Source organism: Pelodiscus sinensis, chromosome 19 (assembly GCF_052426305.1).
Source record: "Pelodiscus sinensis isolate ZL-2025 chromosome 19, ASM5242630v1, whole genome shotgun sequence".
Lineage (NCBI taxonomy): Eukaryota > Metazoa > Chordata > Testudines > Trionychidae > Pelodiscus > Pelodiscus sinensis.
Window position 1 is genome coordinate 19,926,628 of NC_143070.1, and position 21,005 is coordinate 19,947,632.

Sequence of the window (21,005 nt, forward strand, 5' to 3'; positions counted from 1 at the left end):
GAGCATAAGCTTTCGTGGGCAAAGACCCATTTCATCACATGCATCTGACTTACTGGGTCTGCCCACAAAAGCTTATGCTCCAACACTTCTGTTAGTCTATAAGGTGCCACTGGACTCCTCGCCGCTTTTGCAGATTCAGACTAACACGGCTACCCCTCTGATACTTCTCTCCTCATTGTAGCCTTTCAGTGGCCTTCATGAGAATTCCCTCCATCTTTGAGATCACACCCCCACCTGAAGCCCTCAACTAGTATTCCTTGTAAAATTTTCCATCCAGGAGTAGAGCAAGTTTTTTCTTGTGCACACAAAGTGACATTCTGTGTACTTGTTCGGGTGTGTGTCACTGTGGCACACACGAGTTACTGAGAAGTTTTGCACATGCATGTATTTTATACACGCACACACACACACACTTCAAATTGTTATGGAAGAAAAATACTGAAACAAAAGGTAATTACCAATGTGCATGACCCTGCACACATGCACCCTGAAAACTTTCCGGCTTGGCACCCGGTTTCATTCCCACCCAGCCTTGATCCACTGTTCCTGCATCCATGAGTTCCCCATCTGCTGCACCTGCACTCTTTACTACTAATCCTCCATTGTGCCCTCTTTGCCTGTAACTTCTGTAGTGTGCCCTTCATCCCAGCCACTCCACTTTCCTCCCAGTCTAATCCAGTGAAAGTGTAGTGATTTGTAAAGCATAAAAATGAATGCATCATCCCTCACCATTGACTCTAAAGCTCATTCTGCAGTTGCAAGTTAATGACAGTCAGAAAGTGAATTTAGGAATATCACCAGAAAATTTCATCCAGCTCTTTTTCTTCAGTCTACATTACTACACTGTATATAGGATGTATAATCAATAATTAGATTTCTTATAGTATCTGCATGCTTTAGCCTCCTGTGAAACATAGAAAAGTTCCTTTAATAAGTCATCAATAGAAAATAATCAACATCCATTAAGAAAGTTTTAATTGCTTGTACACAATGTGTGTGTGAGAGAGGGAGATTGAAAGAAATAAGTTCCACAAGGAGAAAAATAGTCATTGGCACAATCAATACTATTGATGTGACTGATGCCTTCACAAGTGACAAGACTATAGGGAATCATAGTGAATTGTTCTCCTTGAGATGGTTTAGGCTCTTAAATATGAACAGGACTCAGAACACTTCTCTAATCATTTGCCGCCTATTTTATCCCTCAGATAACCTGCAGATTTACATTTTGAGATCCCGAGATGGAGCTCTTTAGAGAAGTGGAAATTGGAACCAGACCTCCTCACCACTCTGCCCCGGTTGCTAGAGCAGACCCGTCCCTCACCACCATGTGGCCCTGGCTTTGGCCTTGGCTGCTGGAGCAGCTACTGGAGTGACCCCCACCACCATGTGGCTCTGGGCTGGGGCCACTGAAGCACTCCCTGCCTGTGATGCCACTATGGCTCAAGCCCTGGCCAAGTCTGCCAAAGCATACGCTGCCCACAACACAGCTATGGCTCTGGCTCCAGCCAGGCTGCTGGAGCAGGCCCTGACTGTGGTTCTTACCCTTCCCTTTTCTGGGGCCACTAAAACAAGCGCTGTCTCCCACAGAGCCCACACTGGAGCAGTTCAATAGTCACTGAATGGCTCTGCTTTAGAGGTGGGTGGATCTCAACCTTAGAGGGAATCCTGCCCTTCCCTCCACACACAAAACCTCTATTTCATCCCTGAGGCTCTCAACCTCAGGCCCACCCCAGAGCCAGCCCTCACTCTTCTATTCTCCAACTCTTTGCCCCAACCCTAGATCCCTTCCCACAATCCAAATTCCCTGAACCTCACTCCTGCCCCATGAACTTACTTTTTTTGTACCAATACAGAGACTGTCTCTCACACATTCCCTGCATGTGCATACCCTATCATGTGGTCAGGCTGTTTCCAGTTGTCCAGCAGAGGCACTTTTATTAACTAAACACAGCTCCTTAATTAACAGAAGCATCACCACCTGAGCAAAAGTCTGAGCGTAGGGTCCTTGATTAACACAAGTCCCACCTTCTTCCAGCCAGGGCTCCCCAGTGAGGGGCTCAAATCAACAAACACATCCTGCCGGGCTAAGGTCCCCTGAGAAATGTCCTTAGCAAGTGCACAGCCTTCTTGGCTCAAGTCCAATAACAGGGTACTCTTAGCCTGGGCTAGCGAAGGGGTAAGCCCCTGGGTTGGAAGGAGGGGGACATGGGCCCTTCCTTTCTAGCAGGGCCCGAAGAGCAGGGAAATGGTCTGCTGACAGTGGCCAGCACCAGATACCCCAGAAAGGGTGGACCAAAGACAATGATCAAGCGATTTGTCTCCTGCCATCCTTCTCCAGCCTTTGACAAACAGAGGCCAGGGACACCATTTCTATCCCCTGGCTAATATCCTTTTATGGACCTAATCTCCATGAAATGATCTAGCTTCTCTTTAAACTCTGTTATAGTCCTAGCCTTCACAGCCTCCTCTGGAAAGGAATTCCATAGGTTGACTACACACTGTGTGAAGAAGAACTTTCTTTTATTAGTTTTGTGGAAGAAGGAGCTTGTGCAAAAGCCCGGGCTGCAAAAATGGTGGTTCATTAGGTATGCAAATGAGACATGGCAATATTTATCCCTGCACCTCATTGCATATCTGATTGCACAACAATATGCAGTGTAGACGTAGCCCAACTGATTTCATGCAGGATCAGTCTGACCTTCCTGGTCTTATGTAGACCAAGCCCAAAAGTGGGGGGTTTCAAGGCCTGTGCAGCACAAGAAACATGATTGGCAGTGAGTACCCACAATCTTCTTGTCAATTACAGTGCAGGGCTTATGGACCTAAGGCAACCACCTTCATCACTTGGGCTGGAGGGAAAAAGAGCTGGAATCAAACCAGCAATCTACGGATACTTGCCAAGCACACACTACAGTCCTCTGCTCTGCCAGCTGAACTATCAAAGGGGGCATGGGTGTTATTGGTTTGTCCAGGTTGGTCCTTCTACAAGTGCCAGGGCAAGTGCTCCCCCAAATGGACAGCATCACAGATGAGGGGCTGAAGAACCCAGCAGTACAGGGGTTGTCACAGGTACTTCACGTGCAGATGGACCCCCTAAGTGAAACCTGAGCTAGATCCATCCCTTTCACAGCAAAAGGAAGAAAGTTGGGTTCTTCTCATGTGACTGTTTTGTCCCAGAGTCTCTAGGGAAACAGGAGGGACAGACCACAAAAAACAAATCACTTGAGTGAACCTTGGTCCAACCTCTCACTTGTGCTGCTCGCTCTCCCAGACAGTTCCTACGTCCAAGGCAATAGCTCCACAACCGACGTATGTTGAGGCGATTTACCTCAGCCTAGAGTCAGCACAGGGGCTATGTTTACACTGGCACGTTCTCACACAAAAACTCTTTTGTGGAAGAGTTCTTCTGCAAAAACTCTTCCACAAGAGAGTGTCTACATTGGCATGTGCTTTTGCACAAGAGCACCCATGCCAGTGTAGATGCTCTCTTGCACAAGAAAGCTCTGATGGCCATTTTAACCATAGGGCTTTCTTGCGCAAGAAATTCATGTTGGCTGTCTACACTGGCCTCTTCTGGAAGAGCTCTTGTGCAAGAGGGCTTATTCCTGAGCGGGAGCGTCAGAGTTCTTGCGCAAGAAGCCCTGATTTTATACATTAAAACCGTGGTCCCCAACACGGTGCCCGCGGGCGCCATGGCGCCCGCGGGGGCATTTCAATGTGCCCGCCAGGTGCTCGGGGCTGGCCTGGCCCCGGGCACATGGCGCACGGGCGTTGCGGGGGGAGCACGCTTGGCGGGGGGAGCGCCGGGCGTGTGGCACTCGGCAGGGGGGAGCGCCGGCCCAGGGTATGCGGCGGGGGGGAGCGCCGGCCCCGGGCGCGCGGCCCTCGGGGGGGGGGGGGAGGAGGAGCGCCGGCCCTAGGCGCGCGGCCCTCGGGGGGGGGGGGGGAGGAGGAGCGCCGGCCCCGGGCACACGGCACTCGACGGGGGGGGAGCGCCGGCCCCAGGCGCGCGGCACTCGGCGGGGGGGGGAGCGCTGGCCCCGGGCACGCGGCACTTGGAGGGGGCCTCACCCCCAGGGACACGCGGCTGGGGGGCCCCACCCCCGGGCGTGCAGCTGGGGGGGGCTGCCCCCGGGTGCGCGGCAAGGGGGGACCCCGCCCCTGGGCGCCCGGCGGGCAAACGGCCATGCCCCCTGGCGCCCGACAACCTAAAAGGTTGGGGACCACTGCATTAAAATGTCAGTTTACTTGTGCAAGAACACAGGGCTAGTATAGACAGGCAGTAAGTTTTTGCGCAAGAGCGGCCACTTTTGCGCCAGAACATGCCAGTGTAGACACAGCCTGGGAGTAGAACAGGTTTCTTTACCTTTCTCAGAAGCCAGGAACACACATTCTCTGAGGCCTGGTCCTGAGACTCCCTCCCTTTAGTGCCAGACCCAGGCAGCTGCTGGGACCAGACGTGAGGGCATCAGGGGAAGCTGCAAGAAACACAAACTCAGCCCTCTGCATCTCTAGCCAGCCTGGCAGGTTCCACAGACCCAGCCTCAAGACCAAGCACCAGGGGGCATTAGACACCCAGCAGGGAACTCAAAATTTTATTTTTTCACCAGCCCGGAGAAAAAGAAGCCAAAGCACATGAATTAGGAGAGTTTTGTAGCAACCAGCCCAGGAAGGTCCCACTGAGAGTTGAACTCAGATTATAGGGTTCAGAGCCCTGAGTGCTGCCTATTACACCATGGGATCAGCAGATGCTGTTTTTGATGGAAACCTATGACTCTCAGCTCTCAGGCTGCCTCTGCTCTCCTGGCTTCCTTCCAGCTGCCCCATCCCAGCTGCTTATTTTTTGTTTTTATTTCAATACCAGCTCTAGTAGAAGCCATGTGACACTCTTCCCTCCCCCATCATGGCATGCAAAGGTCGCTGCCCCCAACCAGACTCTGAAATGGCTCCCTGCTTCCACCTGGCCCCATGGGGCTGACTGGAAAGAGGCCAGGGCCAGGCTGGAGCCAGGGGAAGCAGGAAGAGCCCCAGTCTACATAGCTCCTTCTTGCACAAAAGGCTTGTGTAAAAACAGACCCCCAATAATTATGCAAATGAGCATGGCAATATGTTAATCTGTGCTTCATTTGCATAAGCTTTTGCAGAAGAGAGATGCAGTATGGAGATAGCCTAGGTGGTAGATAGCCGTGAAGTAACATAGACTCAGGAAAAATCCCTGGGCTGCAATCCTTAGTTACACAAAATAAGAATAATTCACCAGCTCAGATGTGATTTCTAACCCCCCAAACAAGGAAAATAATAAAACCTTTTGCACTTGCATTTACCTGGCTTTGTCTGTGCTTGCAGGATTGGAAAGGTCCTCTGGAACAAGATGGCTTTTCTATAGCTCTATTGGAAGGCCTGTAGCTATTCAGTAGGTCTAAACTAAAGCCTTCTTCTGCCCCCAGACTGAAGAGCAGCTAAATCAAAGCCAGAGGGTTCTTGCTGTTTGCTACCAGCCTACTTCCACTGTGAGGGCACCACCAAGCTCAAATGACCTTAAAACCAACTCCAGATACAGGTGGGGAAGGGGGGGGGGGGAGAGATGGTGGAAAGAAGAGACACATTGGCCTGGCAACAAGGCACCACTAGGAATTGAACCCAAGATCTTTTACTTATTAGGCAGATGCTTTAGCCAACTAAGCCATGGTGCCCTCTTTGAGAGCAACCCAAAAAGCTGTTCTACTTAATGCTCCCAGACACCTCCTTCCCATTCCAAAGTGCAGCCATCACAGCCGGACTGAGGGGTGGGCGAGCTGGGCAGCTGTCTGGGGCACCAACTGATGAGGGGCTCCTGATGGCAGCTGTAAGGGGCACACCACATCCCTTATAGCTGCCATCAGGTGCTGCACACCCGGCTCCCACAGTGCTGGCCCCCTCCCCCATCCGCGCAGCACCGACCAGCAGTGCCCTTCCCCCCAAGGCCGCAGGGCCCTGCATGGCCTGGCGCAAAAGCCAACAGCAATGGCCAGGCCAGACTAGGCAGTGCATGTGCCCTGCACCCCAGGGGAAGCCCTGCACCCCAGGGGAAGGCCTGCACCTGGGGGCGGTGCCATGCACCCAGGCCTGTGGCACCAAAATGGCTCAGGCCAGCCCTGGCAGCTGTTCCCCATTCCCTTCCAGCTCTTGCCATGACTCAAGGCCTGTGCAGCCCAAGCCATTTGATTGGCAGCTGGTACCCAAAAGCTTTTTGTCAATTGTAGCACCAGGCCCCAAAGGGACAGACCCAAGGCAGCCGCCTGGTCCTAAGGCCAGGCCTGCAGCCAGGGGAGGGGAAAGAATCTCTCCTTTCAGCTGGAGTCAAATCAGCAACCTAAGGACACTTGTCAAGCACCCGCTACAGGCCTCCGCTCTGCCAGCTGAAATGTACCTGGGGCAGGCTGCTTCACCCAACTTGGCCCTTCCCTGAGTGCCAGGGCAAGAGCCCCCCAATGGGATGGCCTCCCAGGGGAGGGGCAGAGGAACCCAGCAGCACAGGGGTGTCACAGGTGTTTCACACACAGAAGGACCCTTGAGTGAAACCAGGCAGAAACGCCGCATCTCGCTCTCTGCAGCTCCCCTTACTGCCCTGGCAGGGCTGAGCCTTCTCGCACTGGCCTGGGCCTGGCATCCCTTCCCCACCTGGCACCACAGAAAGCCCCTTGGCGTGAGCCTGGGCAAGCTCTGAGAGGCTTGTGCCTTGGCCTCTTCTGCCCTTGGTGCCGGCTCTCCCGGCTGCCCCCTGTGTGCTGCTGGCCAAAGGAGGCAGCAGGGCAGGAGTGGGGGAAGGAGCAAGTCCCACTGAGGCCAACAGCTCGGGCTTAAGCCTCCAGCCCCAGCACAAAACCTTCAGCTGGACCCGTGTTGTTCCTTCCTGACCCCGCATAAGCTCACAGGGAGAATGTGCCCCATGTTCCATCCCTGCACCAGGTCTGGGCAGCTGGGCTCAGCCTCTCAAGCAGCCCACAGGGCCTTTGAGGGACAGACTGAGAGCAGGGCCCCACTTACACACCCTCATCCTGCCCCACTGGCCTGCGTGTGGCGCTGGCATGGGACAGGCAGGAACAGCAGCCGGGACAGAAAGCAGCTTGGACTGACGGGCGAGTCTCACTTGCTGACCAGACTCCCAGGCCCTGAGCTCTGGGGCCGGCCCGAGGCGGAGGGTGTGAAGAAATTCTGGGAGGGGGGGGCGGAGGAGGTGACCCAGCCCTCCCCCCATTAAACTTTTTTCTTTTTTGCTCAACAAGTTTTGCTGCTATTTTGGAGGGGGGCATGAGGGTTTTTCAAAAATCAAAAAACAGGTGCGTGATGTTGAAAAGTCTGGGAACCACTGCAAGGGGACAACCCAGCAGGGACTAAAAGTGAGTGCTCTAGGTGAGGTTTGAATTCACAACCTCAGTATGTCTCCTACAAGTACTGTTATATAAATACTGTGCGCTGACCCATTGCGCCACTGGAAGAGATATTTAAAATGTTTCTTAAAAGTCCTTAGATTGAAAAAGTCAAGAAGCACAAAGTGGACTAAAGTTTTTGCTGTGCCCTCGCTCCTCCTTTTCACAGGCAGAGCCAGGGGGCTCCGCGCATCCAGAGACTCCTCCCTCTTCCTTCCTGGTCTCTGAAAAAACCTACCCTAGTGGGGCACGGGGCTGGTGGAGGCCAGAGCACTAGAGATGAGTTGCAAGTGTATTAGTGCTCCCTTTGCACATGAGAGGTAGCAGGATTCACTCCCATCTTCTCCCACCTGTTCATTGCTGCTATGGGGCCGGCCCCTTTCCTGCTGCCCCAATTCTTATTCCCACAATATACATTGTGCAGGGGCCATTGGTCTTTGCTCCAAGGCATGTGGCTGGGAGCCAGTACCCAGGACCCTTCCCAAAATATACAAATCTTCCCTCCCCTCCTCTGTTCTGCTCACACTCTCTGCCTGCCTCCAGCATGGGCTGAGCTCAGGAGTCAGATGGGCGACCTGCCCTGCAGCTGTGATGGCATCAGGCACCTGAGCACAAGCCTGCTCAGTCTGGTGACGAAGCTCTATTGGGCCTCAGACAAGCAAAACTGCCCTTAGTGAACCTCAGGACAAGGAAGCCAAAAGGCCTGGAGCACAATGACCTCTCAACAACCACCCCAACTGCTGCAGGTCCCACTGAGATTTGAACTCAGCTTGTAGGATTCAGAGTCCCAAGTATGGCCCCTTACACCATGTGACCTAGGCTGTAATAGACATCTGGGACACTCAGGTCTCAGACTGACCTCTGCACTCCTGGCTTCCCCCAAGTGTCTTCATCTCTCAGGACTCTCTGGCTACATCTACATGGCACATTTATTTTGGAATAAGCTATTCTGGAACAGCTTATTTCAAAATAGCATGTGTACACTGCAGGGAACCTTCAAAATGAGTCCGAGGAGGGTTTCCTTAATGTAGACATGCTACCCTGATTTAGAGCCCCAGGTAGAATAACTTAGAATGGCCCTGGGGATTTCGAAATATCAGAAGTGGAGCATCTACACAGGTCTCATTTTGAAATAGCTATTTTAGAATAGGCCTTATTCTTCGTACAATGAGGTTTAGAGAAGTCGGAATATGCTGTTCGTTATTTCAAAATAACAGAATTGCTGTGTAGATGCTCACATTTTTATTTGGAATAATGGCCATTGTTCCAAAAGAACTTTTCTGTGTGGACATAACCTCTGTCCTGCCCCAGCTCTGCTGCTTTCATAACAAACTGCTTGTTAGGACCAGTCACAATCTGGGGTCAGTGAGGGTCCATCCCACCCGAGACGTATGTTCTACAAAAGCCTCTTGTTTTCTACACACTTCTCAATACTGGCTGCAGATACCACTCTCACATGGGGGTGTAGCTCAGTAGTAAAGTGTTTGACTGCAGATCAAGTGCCCCCTGTGAGAGTGCCTACTTAATGAGGACATTCACCTTTCCAGGATTTCCATTGTATGTGAACTCTTTAAATGAATACAAATCCTTAGGCTACATCTACACTGCAGGCTTTTTGCACAAGAACAACTGTTATTGCACAAAAATGTGCAGAGCACTGCACGAGGGTTCTTGCACAAGTAAATTTACAATACAGCGTTGGAAAACAGGGCTTCTTCCAGAAGAGTTATTCCTTTCCCCACAAAGAATAAACCCTCTTGCACACGAGCTCTTCCACCAGAGGACAGTGTAGACAGGCAACATGAATTTCTTGTGCAAGAAACCCATATAGCTAAAATGCCCATCAGAGTTTTCTTGCACAAGAGAGCATCCACACTGCCATGAATGCTCTTGCACAAAAGCACATCTCTTGCACAAAAAGCACATGGCAGTGCTCTTGTGGAAGACCTTTTGCAGAAGAATGCTTGTGCAAAACAGTTATTACACAAGAAGGCTGCAGTGTAGACGTAGCCGTTGTGTTATGATGGTGTTTAGGGTCAATAACTGGGGCCACTAAATGGTGCCTGTGACCTAGGGATCCATGTTGGATCCCCTCAGGCACTGGCCACTCAGAGAATGGTCTGAACTGGATTGTCCTGCCAAGTGGTACGCAGGTTCCTGAAAATAAGTGGCAGAACAGGTCTGCACAAAAGGGCTACGTCTACACTGGCCCCTTTTCCGGAAGGGGCATGTAAATTTCACCAGTCGTCGTAGGGAAATCCCCGGGGGATTTAAATATCCCGCGCGGCATTTAAATAAAAATGTCCGCCGCTTTTTTCCGGCTTTTAAAAAAGCCGGAAAAGAGCGTCTACACTGGCCCCGATCCTCCGGAAAAAGTGCCCTTTTCCGGAGGGTCTTAGTCCTACTTCAAAGTAGGAATAAGACCCTCCGGAAAAGGGCACTTTTTCCGGAGGATCGGGGCCAGTGTAGACGCTCTTTTCCGGCTTTTTTAAAAGCCGGAAAAAAGCGGCGGACATTTTTATTTAAATGCCGCGCGGGATATTTAAATCCCCCGCGGATTTCCCTACGACGACTGGTGAAATTTACATGCCCCTTCCGGAAAAGGGGCCAGTGTAGACGTAGCCCAGGGGTTTTTTGTGCAAGAAGGAGCAGTGCAGACAGCTCCTTCTTGCACAAAAGCCTGTGCTGCAAAAATGATGGCTCATTAGGTATGCAAATGAGGTGTGGCAATATTTATTCCCACACCTCATTTGCACATCTTATCGCACAACAATGTGCAGTGTAGATACAGCCAAGGAAGCCAAACACTGGCATTACCTGTCTGTCTCTGTCTGTGGGATCAGAGCAAATCCAGTTGTATCATAGGGCTTGGCCAAAGCTCCGTAAGTAAAGCACTTAGGTAACTCAGGAAACAACTAATAGTCTCGTAGCACCTTAGAGACTAACCAAACATGCAGATGGGATCATGAGCTTTTGTAGGCACAGCCCACTTCTCATGAAAGCACATGATCCCATCTACATGTTTGGTTAGTCTCTAAGGGGCTGCAAGACTATTTGTTGTTTTTTAAGTTTTTCCTGTTACAGACTAACTCGGCTCCCCCTCTGAAGCCTGTGGGTTATAATGGCCAGGTGAGGCTGACCATCTCCAAAGAAGCACTGCAAGTAGGGCCAGCCAGCTGGGCATTAGAGGGGTTGTAGCAGTTCCCCCAGCTCACAGACTACACTGTAGGAGTGACAATCCATTGCAGATGCCTTTCAGATCATCCCTATGAGAACAGGTCTGAGATCTGGTCAGCAGAAAGGCTCTGCCATGGGAGTCACTGTCAGGGACAGAGAATCCCTTCAGCCTCACCTAGGACTGGGGAGATTGTCAGGGGAGCTGCGTTTCTACCCTGAGCATTATGACCAGGATAGAAATAAGGGCGGAGCGTCCCGGAGAAGCTGTCGGTGAAGGTGAAGAGATAGGACTTGTCAGTCGCATTGTAAAACAAGACCTCGCCCGCCTCGTAGTCCAGGAAAATCCCCACCCGGCTGGGCCTGGCGCTCACGGGGAGGGGGGTGAATGGGCAGGTGAGGGCCTCATATTCCCCGTTCCTCAGCCACACAGCCCAGTGTCCATCTTCAGGTGATAGTGTGACCGACTCCTTCCTGTTCACAGATTCCCTGCAAACCCCCAGAGTCCATCTAGGCTTGTCTCCCACCTCCACCTCCCAGTAATGCCTCCCGCCCGCGTACCCCTCAGCACCCAGGACACAAGCACAAGGATCAAATCTCCCAGGAGTGTCAGGCACAACGTGGCGCGTGTCTCCACATCTCACACGTTTCTGATCCTCAGACAGGATGAGTTTGGGATGGGCCGTGTCTGGATCCAGAGTCACATCCACTAAGGAAAGAGTCACAGAGTCAGGGCTGAGGGCAGGAGCTGGTCCCTCAGACCAAAGGGAAATTAACCTGCCTCCCCATTAATTGTGTCAGGAGTTGATACAACATAAAGAGAGGCAGGGGCAGCTGCCATAAGGAGGGGAAAGATAGATGGGGGGCAGGTGAGGAGGAGACCCAGAGGAACAATGGAAGGGGAGTGGAGACAGGAAGGGGAAGAGGGGGCAGGACAAAGAGTAGAGAATGGGCAGGTGCCAGGAACATGGGAGAAGGGCGAGCACTAGAGGGAGCAGAAGGAAAGAGGAAGAAGACATTAGGGGACAAATGGACAAGCAGGCACCAGGAAGGAGAGGGGGCTAAAGAGAGGAGCAGGAACCAGGAGGGCAGAGGGGTAGTGAGGACAAGAGTGGGAACCAAAGGGCAGAGGTGATAGAACACAGGACGTTCCAAAGGACAGAGGGGACAGGTTCAGGGAGGACAGGGACTCACATCCCCAGGGCAAGGCTGGGATCATGATGCCACTCCCACCCCCTGTCTGTGGGGTCCCTGAACAGGGTGGGCCCAAGGGTCTGGTGTTATTGCTCCCCCTCCCCCAGGGGCCGGGCCATCTCCCAGGCCTGGGGCACTGGCAGAGCACTGGGGGAGGGGCGGAGTGCAGGGAGTCAGTCTCACCCCAGGGCAGGAGCTGAAGTCACTGACACCAGAGTGAGGCCAGTTACCTGCAAATACTCGGGCTCGCCTGAGTCCTGGAACAAGCAGAGAGAGAGGTGAGAATTCCCACCGCAGAGCCCTCAGAGCAGGAACGTCATAGCCCCTCCCTCTATCCCAGTTCCCCACAGAGCAGGGTCCCACCGCCTCCGACTCCTCTTGGCTGCTCTGTCCCACGCTCCCCAGCTGGGCTCCCCCCTGCGCTGATCCCCTCGCACCTGCTCAGCCCAGGGGCCGCTCTGGGCGGAGGAACAGGCTCCCACCTGCTGTGGTGCCCGGACCTAGGGCAGCGCCCCAGGATCCTCACCTCTCTCCGCAGTCAGCGCCCCTGAAAGGGAAGAGAAAAACCCGTCACTGGCGGGGGCAGTGCCCAGGGATCACGGCCCAGCTCTGCCCCACACTGCCAGAGGGCCCTGGGGAGTAAGGCCCGGGAGCCAGCTTCTCTCAGGCATTTCCCCCCTCCCAGCCATGCAAAGAGGCCCCTGGGATTTCACGTGCACCCACACAGGGGAGGTACCCAACTCCTATGGGCACCAGTGGGAGTTAGGGGCCCAAGCTGTTCTGGGCTTCTGAAACTCCCGCCAGGCACCTGTCTAGCTCTGAGCGTCTGGCCCAAGGGGTTCAGACACCAGGCCCAGGCGTGTGGCTGGTGTCAGTCAGGGAGGCTCCACGAACATCCAGGGAGCTGGGACTCGGGCCCTGAGTCTGTGACAAAGTCTCTCACGGCAACCAGCTCTCAGGGTTCCCTGGAAAGCTCCCCTTGCCCCTCGGCCCGTGCAGGCTGGGCTGGGGGACCCTCTGCTTGGCAGCAGGAGGGGGTGGCCACAGGGACCAGGGCAGCAGGGGAGGCACCTTCACTCCCTGCGCCTGTTCTCCACCATCCACGTCCTGCTGGGATCCTGCCATTCTGCTCAGAGCAGCCTCTGGACTCAGGAACCCGTCAGCCCCTCAGGAGCAGTCCCTGGGGTCCCAGCTGGGCCTTTCTACACACCCATACAGTGAAAGAGGAACCCCCAACAGCACCGCCCCGTACCCAGGAATCCCATCACAGCCCTCTGGAGACTGTTCTCTCCTGGGAAGTCCCAGATTCTCTGCTCCAGCTCCGGGCACTTGAGCGCCAGATGCAGCGATGTCGCCTCCTTGCCCCTGCAGAGACACGAGGGTGGTATTGGTCTCCCACCTCAGCCCCCCCCCCAAGCCAGACAGGGGAACAGGTGAGGGCTGGGCCACAGGCAGAGCTCACAGGACCCTGACCTTGGCTTCCCAGGGAGTTTTTCCTGCCGTGCCTGGCCTGGGGCCTCTCTCCAGCCAGAGGGAAAATAGCCCATGCAGCACCAGGCCCAGCTCCCGCACACCTGGCCCAGCCCATGTGCCCCAAAGATGCCTGGCTGGGCCGCTCCCAGGCTGAGAGAGGGGCCCGTTCTCCAGACCCAGCTGCTCCTCAGCTTCTCCGCTCAGCCCCTGGGGGCTCTGGGATGGGGACACTCTCCGCAAGGCCTGGCCTGGGACATTCAGCTCTTTCCCCACAGCTCCCCCCATGAGCTATGCCAAAGCTGGGGGCAGGTCCCAGCTGGGCCCTTGGGGTGACCGGCCTCTGTCCTATTAATATTCCCCTGAGTCAGCCCAGCCCCCAGGGAGGGTTCCCCAGCCCAGAGCTGTGGGGCAGTCCCCTCCCAGGGTGCCTCACACCCCCACAATGGCAGTGGCACCCCGGGCGGTGGGTACAGAGGGGGCAGGGTTCAGAGGGTGAGACAGGCCCATGGTGGGGGGCTGTGGCTGGATTCACAGACCGTGCTCTGAGCCTGCTCCCAGCATGACGGGGGTGGAGGGCAGATTGAGCCTGGACGTACCTGCTCTCAGCGCTTCTCACGCCCTAGAGAGGAAGACAGAGCAGAGAGTCACTGGCCCAGCCCAGTCCCTGCCCCAGAGGGGTCACACTGCTCCCCTGCCCCACAGGCTGCTCCCCCAGGTGGGAGACCCACTGAAGGGCTGTGCTTGGGGGAGCCAAGCCCTTTTCACCAGCTGCTTTGCAGGGGGCCAGGCCCACTTTTTTACCAGCCTTCCCAATGGGCCAAACTCCTGCCTCTCTGCAGTCCTGGGGCCGTGGCCCTGCAGCTGCCCCTGGGCCCTGCTCCCTGCCCTGAGTTACCCTGTGAGCCCCCAGTGACTCAGGGGCATCTCCTCCCCACACTGGTCTCCAGGCATGTCTGACCCCATCTCACCTGCAGCAATTCCAGCGCCGGCTGCCAACACCTCTCCTCCAGCTCCGAGATCAGGGCGCTGAGCTGGGAAATCTCCTCGCCCAGGTGGGCGGCATGTTCCTCCCTCCTCCTCCCAATCTCCTCATCCAGCTCTCCCAGCCAGGCCAGCAGGAGGTGCTCTCGCTCTGCCAGGAACTGCTGCAGCCGCTCGCACTCCCAGTGCACAAACTGTCGCTCCACGTCTGTCTGCCTCTTGGGGCGCAGAGTGGGTGGGGCCGGGACGCGGGTGAGCGGGGCCATGGGAAGTGGCAGGGCCTTGTCCGAGTTTTGCAGAGCGTTTCACTCCGTGTCTTTGCCAGGCCAGCTGGGTCTGTCCCAGGGCTAGTCCCAGGGCAAAAGTATCACCAAAAATCACCCCAACCCCTGTCACTTTACCAAAAAAATGAGGTGCAGCCCAGGCCTTGGGAAATGGTGCCGAAACCAGCCGCTGGCATCCCTGGGGTGTTGGATACTCACACCTGGGGGTCAGCTCAAATCTCTCCTCAGTCTGATCCGGCCACATCTGGGCACATAGCAGTTTGACAGGCCTCGTTCCTGCCCTCTGCAGTAGAGAGGCAGAGCCAGAGGCTGCTCCCAGACAGGCAGGGATGAACCCACAGACACCAGTGGAAACTAATGCCATGACCCCCAGGAGCCTGACCCCCTCCTCCTGTGCAAAGTGGCTGGGCAGGGCTGGGCACCAACCAGGAGCCTCTCGCTCTCCTTGGCCCAGTTGGATTCCAGGCCCCGGAGCGCGTCTCTCTCCTCCCGAAGATGCTGCAGGCGGCTCAGGATTTGCTCCTGCAAACACAGACAGCGGCTCTGGGGGCTGCTTGGGGCCACTGGCTCCTGCCCAGGGAGAACAGCACCACGAAGCAGTGAGGCTGGGGAAGCAGGTCCCCCCTCTCCAGCCCACGGTAACTCCCCAGCAGCGCTGCTGGGCCTGGCCCAGCACCCATGTGGCTGGGACCTGCTCTCAGGCAGGCCCCTGGCTCTATACAGGGCAGGGCAGACATATGCAGGGGGCTCTGCACTGCAGAGAAACTGCCCCTGTAACTCCCCACCCTACAGAGCCTGGTCCCTACCTTGTACTCCTGGGCAGCCTCCTCGATGGGCACCACCGTGTGTGCACGGTGCTCCCGGGACCTGTCACACACCACACAGATGGGGGCCTGATCCTCCTGGCAGAAGAGTTTCAGGGCCTCCTGGTGCTTCTCACACCCTGGCTGCCCCTCGGGCACTGGCCCTACTGGGAGCCGCAGGCGTTTCACCAGGTCCACCAGGTTCCCCAGCTGGTAGCTGGGCCGCAGGTGTCTCTGCAGGACGGTCTCTCTGCACTGGGGGCAGGAGAAGTTGGGCTCCTACTCCCCCCAGCACCGGCTGAGGCAGGCCTGACAGAAGTTGTGTCCACACTTGATGGTCACGAGGTCTGTGAAATACTCCAGGTAGATAGGACACGTTGCCTCGTCCTGGAAGCTCCCAGCCTTGCCTGTTTAAAAGTCTCAGAGGGAGCCATGTTAGTCTGTAACTAAAAGAAACTTAAACATCAAGTTTTCATGGGCACCACCCACTGCTCCATGTTTGTCATCTGAGGCAGTGGGTTGTGCCAAGAAAGCTCATGACACTCTCCAGACTTTTTGCTAGTCTCTCAGATGCTACAGGGCCAAGGGTTTCTTAAGGCACCCAGAAGCCAGCGTTGCTCCCGTTTATAGGTGTAGGCAGGAGCTGAAGGACTGTGTCCCTTACAGTGAGCGGGGACTGGGGAGGAGCCCTGTGGTGTCTATGCAGATAGTTTGCTTCTGCTTTGCTTGGGTGTGTTAACTGTCTGGCGGATACACTGGGGTTTTGCTCAGTGTCATCAACAGGCTGGTCCCACGGCCATTGTCATTTACTGAGCAAAAATCCTCTCAGGTTTGGGGGTTTCCTCACAGCTTTTAATTGCAGCATCATCCCCTTTCTGGAAGGGAGCTGTTGCCCTGAATCATGCTCTTTGTTGGGGGGGGGGGGGAGGAGGAAGAGCTAAAGGGTAGATGGATTAAACCCCTCCCCCCATTTATCCTTCATGTTTCACCATCAAATTCTGTTCCCTTTTGTACCCAAAAAAAGCAGGGTGTTGCTGAGGCATGTGACTCACCCCATCATCAATGATCATCAGAGCCAGGACCCATTTGGGGACCAGTGTCTCCCAGCTGCTAAGGCAGGACTGCCCCCCCCCCCCCCAACAAGCTGTTTTACTTCCCCAGGTAGGTTGGAGAATGGGCATGATAAGGGCACCACCACTCCAGGGGGCTGCTCTCTGCTTTGTTGCCTTGTTTCCCTAGGCAGGACCCGGAGTGGCCACAGATGCCTGCTCCAGCCCCTCCCGTTCCCCTCCCCTCGGGCCCCTCAAGCTCAGGACAGTGGGCCACAGGGAGTCGCTGCCCCCAGCGCTCAGACACGGCAAGTGGCCGCTCTGTGTCAGTGACCAGGTGTGGCTGGGCCACAGGAGGGGAAGGGCAGAGTCAATTTCCCCACCAAGACTCAGCTCCAATTTGCCCTTCCCAGCTGCTTTCCCCCGTCTAACCCCACCGCTGTTCCCCTCCAACTGCCCTGAAACCTTCTGACTCCACCCCCCACCCCTGTGATTATGGGGCACCCCAGGGCTCCCTGCTGCCTAGGTCGGGGGGGGGGACACTTCCCAGTGATGTACCCCATTGTGATCTGACCCCCCCTCAGTTTGCCCTTTTCCCGTCCCTCCAGCCTTGCCCCCCTCAGTTATCAGAGTCACTCTGCCCCCCCGCCTCCTCCTGACACGGGCTGTGACCCCGCTTTGGGTGCCCCCCCACATCAGACCAAAGGGGGGGCTATTCCCTCGGCCCCAGAGCTCGCACTTTGCCTTCCTGCATCTCCCCATTACTAGCTATGGATAGAGCCCCCTGGGATGGTGCCACGGGGCTGGGCTGGGCGGGACCGGGGAGGGCGTCCCTGCCCCGGCCATGCTAAGCCCAGTGGCTACCCCATGGGGCAGACTGTAGTCCCATGGTGCGCGGCTGCTCTGATTGGTTCCTGGACCCCGACCCCGTCCTGAATTCTTCCCCCCGCTCTCAGCGTTTCTGGGGCCGCCCGGTCACTCCCGGCGGCAGGGGAATCCCTGCGTCACCAGGGCGTGAGAGCAAGGGGCAGGGCAAGTAACGTCACGGATGACGTTCCAACAGGGGCTGGGCCCAGGTGAGGGAGACTCACGTGCAGGCTCTGCTGCCAGGTCGCTGTGGGGGGCAGGGTGGGAGCTGAGGGATGAGGGGGCAGACCGCAGTTGACTGAGGAGGCGGGGCTTGCACTGAGGCGCTGCCGGGGCTCAGGCTGGGGGGGGTCATGTGGCTGAGAGGGCGGGGCCGGAGCGGGGGAAGTTGGGGGGGGTACAAGTTCCCTTTGCAGACGCAGCACGTTCCTTTGCCCCCGCGCGATCCTCTCTGCCCGGGTGGGTCCGTGAGGGACCCGCAGCCAGTTCGCAGCGCGGCGGGGAGCGGGCGGATCCACACGTGGCTCATCATATCTCTTTTGGCTTAACAAAAAATCCTCATTTTAAAAAAATGAAAAAGTGTAAGGAGCCCTGAGCTAGAAGGTCCAAAGGCAGTTGGGGAACAGCAGGGGGGGGGGCTGGGTTGGTGGAGGGGGGCAGCAGTTGGGACGGGCAAACCCAGCCACGTTTTGTTGCTGGCACAGAGCGGCCACATGCCCACGCAGTCCCTGGGGCTACTGGCCCTGAGCTTGTGGGGCCAGACAGGAAGGGAACATGAGGGGCTGGAATAGGCATGTGGCCACTCTGGGTCCTGCCCAGGGGAAGAGGGAAGTGAAGCTAAGAGTAGCCCCCTGGAGTGGCTCCCCTCACCCCCATTCTCCACCCCACCTGTGGCAGTAAAACAGCCTGTTGGGCTGGGCAGCCTGGCCTTAGCAGCTGGGAGACATCGGTCCCCAAATGGGCTCCTGGCTCTGATGGTCATTAATGACAGGACGAATCACATTCCTCTGCAGTACACTGCTTTTGTTGGGTGCAAAGGGGAATAGAATTTGTTTCACAATCATTGGGGACTATGGGGGGGGGGGGTTAAGCCTTCTCTCTTCTACCCCCAAGAAGGAGAATGAATCAATGCAACAAAGTGCATGTTAATGGAGGCATGAACCAGGCCTGGATGTTTGTGATGAAGCCGACAATCCAGCAGGGTCTGTAAAGGAAGCCCGAGAAGGGGAGGCGCCTTCTCTGCAGCCCTGTTGCAAAACTGGGCCCAGATTGCCAGGCCTGCCTGCCTGGTCACAGGATTTGGACTCCCTAGAGGAACTTGCTTCACCCTTCCAAACAGGCTGTTTCTACAGAGGCAGCGAAGCAGCAGCTGCACCATGAGGTGGAGTGACACCAGCCCATGGTGCAATTGGAAATCGTGGTCATGAGAACAGGTCTGCACATTGCAGGAGAGGCCATGGAGGGAGACGCCGGACTCATCAGCAGCCTGTGCCAATCAAGGCTCAGACACACCAGGGCCATCAGGATGAGCTGCATCTGGTCCAGCTGGATCTTCAGCTGGACCATGATGATGAGAGGGATCAAGAGGAACACATACACCAGACCCCGCCCAAGAGAGGAAGCCGGCAATGGAGAGGAAGTCTTTGCTCAGACCCACAGCAAGCACCTGTCCCAGTTCACAACCCTTCTTCACCCAAACTCCTGCCCAGACCCCACCCTCCCTCCTGCACCCTAGTCTTCTGCCCTGAGCTCCCTTCTGCACCCAACCTCCATCCCATCCTCCAGCCCTCTTCATAAAAAAGTGCAGCCCCTGACCAAAATCTTGGAGTGGATGCCCCCATCAAAAATTATTGCCCACCCCAGGTTTGTTGCAGGGTGTAACCATGCATCACCGTACTGAGGACCCACCACTCTGATGTTAAGGACTCCCAGGCTGGGAGGAAGGGCAGCGTGTGGCAGGCAAATGCAGGGAGGAAGGATCCGGGAGCAGAGTGACACGTCATCCTCAGGGAGACCCTCAAAAAGGGCATTTGCCCAAAGGTTTGGGATGAGTTGAGCTTGACTGGACGGGAGCCTGGGGCTGTTTGCTCAGTCGCCTCTTAGCATGAGGCAGCTCCTGACAGGTGCAGCCTTCCTTAGCTTAAGCCGCTAACAGGAAGATCCAGGGATGTGTACCAGCCCAGCATCCTGAGGGTTGTGTGGAAGTCTGTAAGGCCGTGGAGCTTTATATGGGTTGGCTCCGCAAACAGGGAGACCAGAGAGTAGCAGCCAAGATGATCGCCATGGCCATGGTACAAGCAGCAAAGCCCACTGCTTCCAATGTGCCTGGAGCACCCCCCTTGCTGCTGGGCCCCCTCCTCAGAGAAGGCCCAGAATTCCTCCCTACAGGCCGCAGGGAGGGTGGGCTCACCCTGGGACATGGCCAGCCATGGATTAACCTTGTTGTGGATTAACCAAGGGGCCTGGTGGTTTGCAACCCAAACCTGTTGATGAATAAACTATTCAGCCCACCATGAGTCACCAGTCCTGGGAGTGCTGGAGTTCCAGTCCCCCATATGGCACTCCTGCTGGGGCGAGTGTCTCATTGAGGTACACCATGTCACTGGCGAACCTCTGTGCCCTGCTGCCCCACCTGGGGCCCTCCCCAGCTATGGGTCTTCTGCCTGCCAGGAGCATGTTGGCTGCGAGGAGGGCGTTCTGCCCATGATACTGCATGTGAAATTATTCAGGGGATGTTTGATTTGGGGATGGTGGGAGGCACAGGCAGAACGCTGGGTGCTCGGTGGGAATGTGGCCTCACTCCTGACTATGCAGAATCCAGTGTTTTTCCAGAGTAAAATCAGACACCTGTCTGCCACTCTGGGGCTGTCACTTCCTCACTGTGTTCCCTCTTCAGAGCCTCTGTCTCATCCTTCCTGAGCAAACCCAGGGCTTCCTGGAATGTCACCTGCAGGAGACAATGTCAGCAACATGTGCCTGAAAATTACAGGGGTCAACCAAATATCCCAAATTGCACACCAGGGACATCTCCACCAGGGCAGAGATGGCAAAAGAGACCTGCAGGGTTCAATGATCCTTAATGAATATGGAGGGAACCCAGATTTCCATCTTGTACCCCTGGGCAGCCTCCTTCATAGGGACTGAGCCCCAAGACCTGCCCCAGACTGCAGCCCACAGGGATAGGAGCCGATCCACGTCACAGCTGTCTTAAACTCCCATGGAATTTCTCACACAACTGTCCCCTCCGGGGGTGACAGCCGGAGACAAGCCCTAGAACTGCTCCACCAGCTCCTAGTGGGGTCAGCCAGGAATAGTTAGCACAAGGCCAGCAGAGTGACAAGAACCCTTGTGCAAGATGTTCTTGCGCAAGAAGTCGCCAGTGTAGATATAGCCTTGGGGGGACAATGCAAGTTCTTCCCTTTCTGCCATATTTTCATATGCAAATATTCTTATCCAGGTATGGGCCTTGCATGCTGAATACAGTTTTATGGGAAGAGTCCCTATAAGAGGTTGTGGAATCTCCATCTCTGGAGATATTTCAGAGTAGGTTAGATAAATGTCTATCAGGGATGATCTAGACAGTATTTGGTCCTGCCATGAGGGCACGGAACTGGACTCGCTGACCTCTTGAGGTCCCTTCCAGTCCTAGTATTCTATGATTCAGCTTAATCTTCCCCTTTACGAAACAAGGGGAACAACAGGCAGCATTGGAACTTTGTGTCACCTAGAAACCAGTTCACTGGATGAACCAAACATGGCTCTATCTGC

General features: G+C 55.5%; 1 protein-coding gene and 1 pseudogene across 1 annotated transcript in view; both read right to left on the minus strand.

Annotated features, from left to right (window-relative positions):
* The window catches only part of LOC102443998 (uncharacterized), a 293,825-nt gene that overhangs the window by 57,742 nt on the left and 215,078 nt on the right, over positions 1-21,005 (minus strand).
* On the minus strand, positions 10,117-18,803 carry LOC102456655 (zinc finger protein RFP-like; annotated as a pseudogene).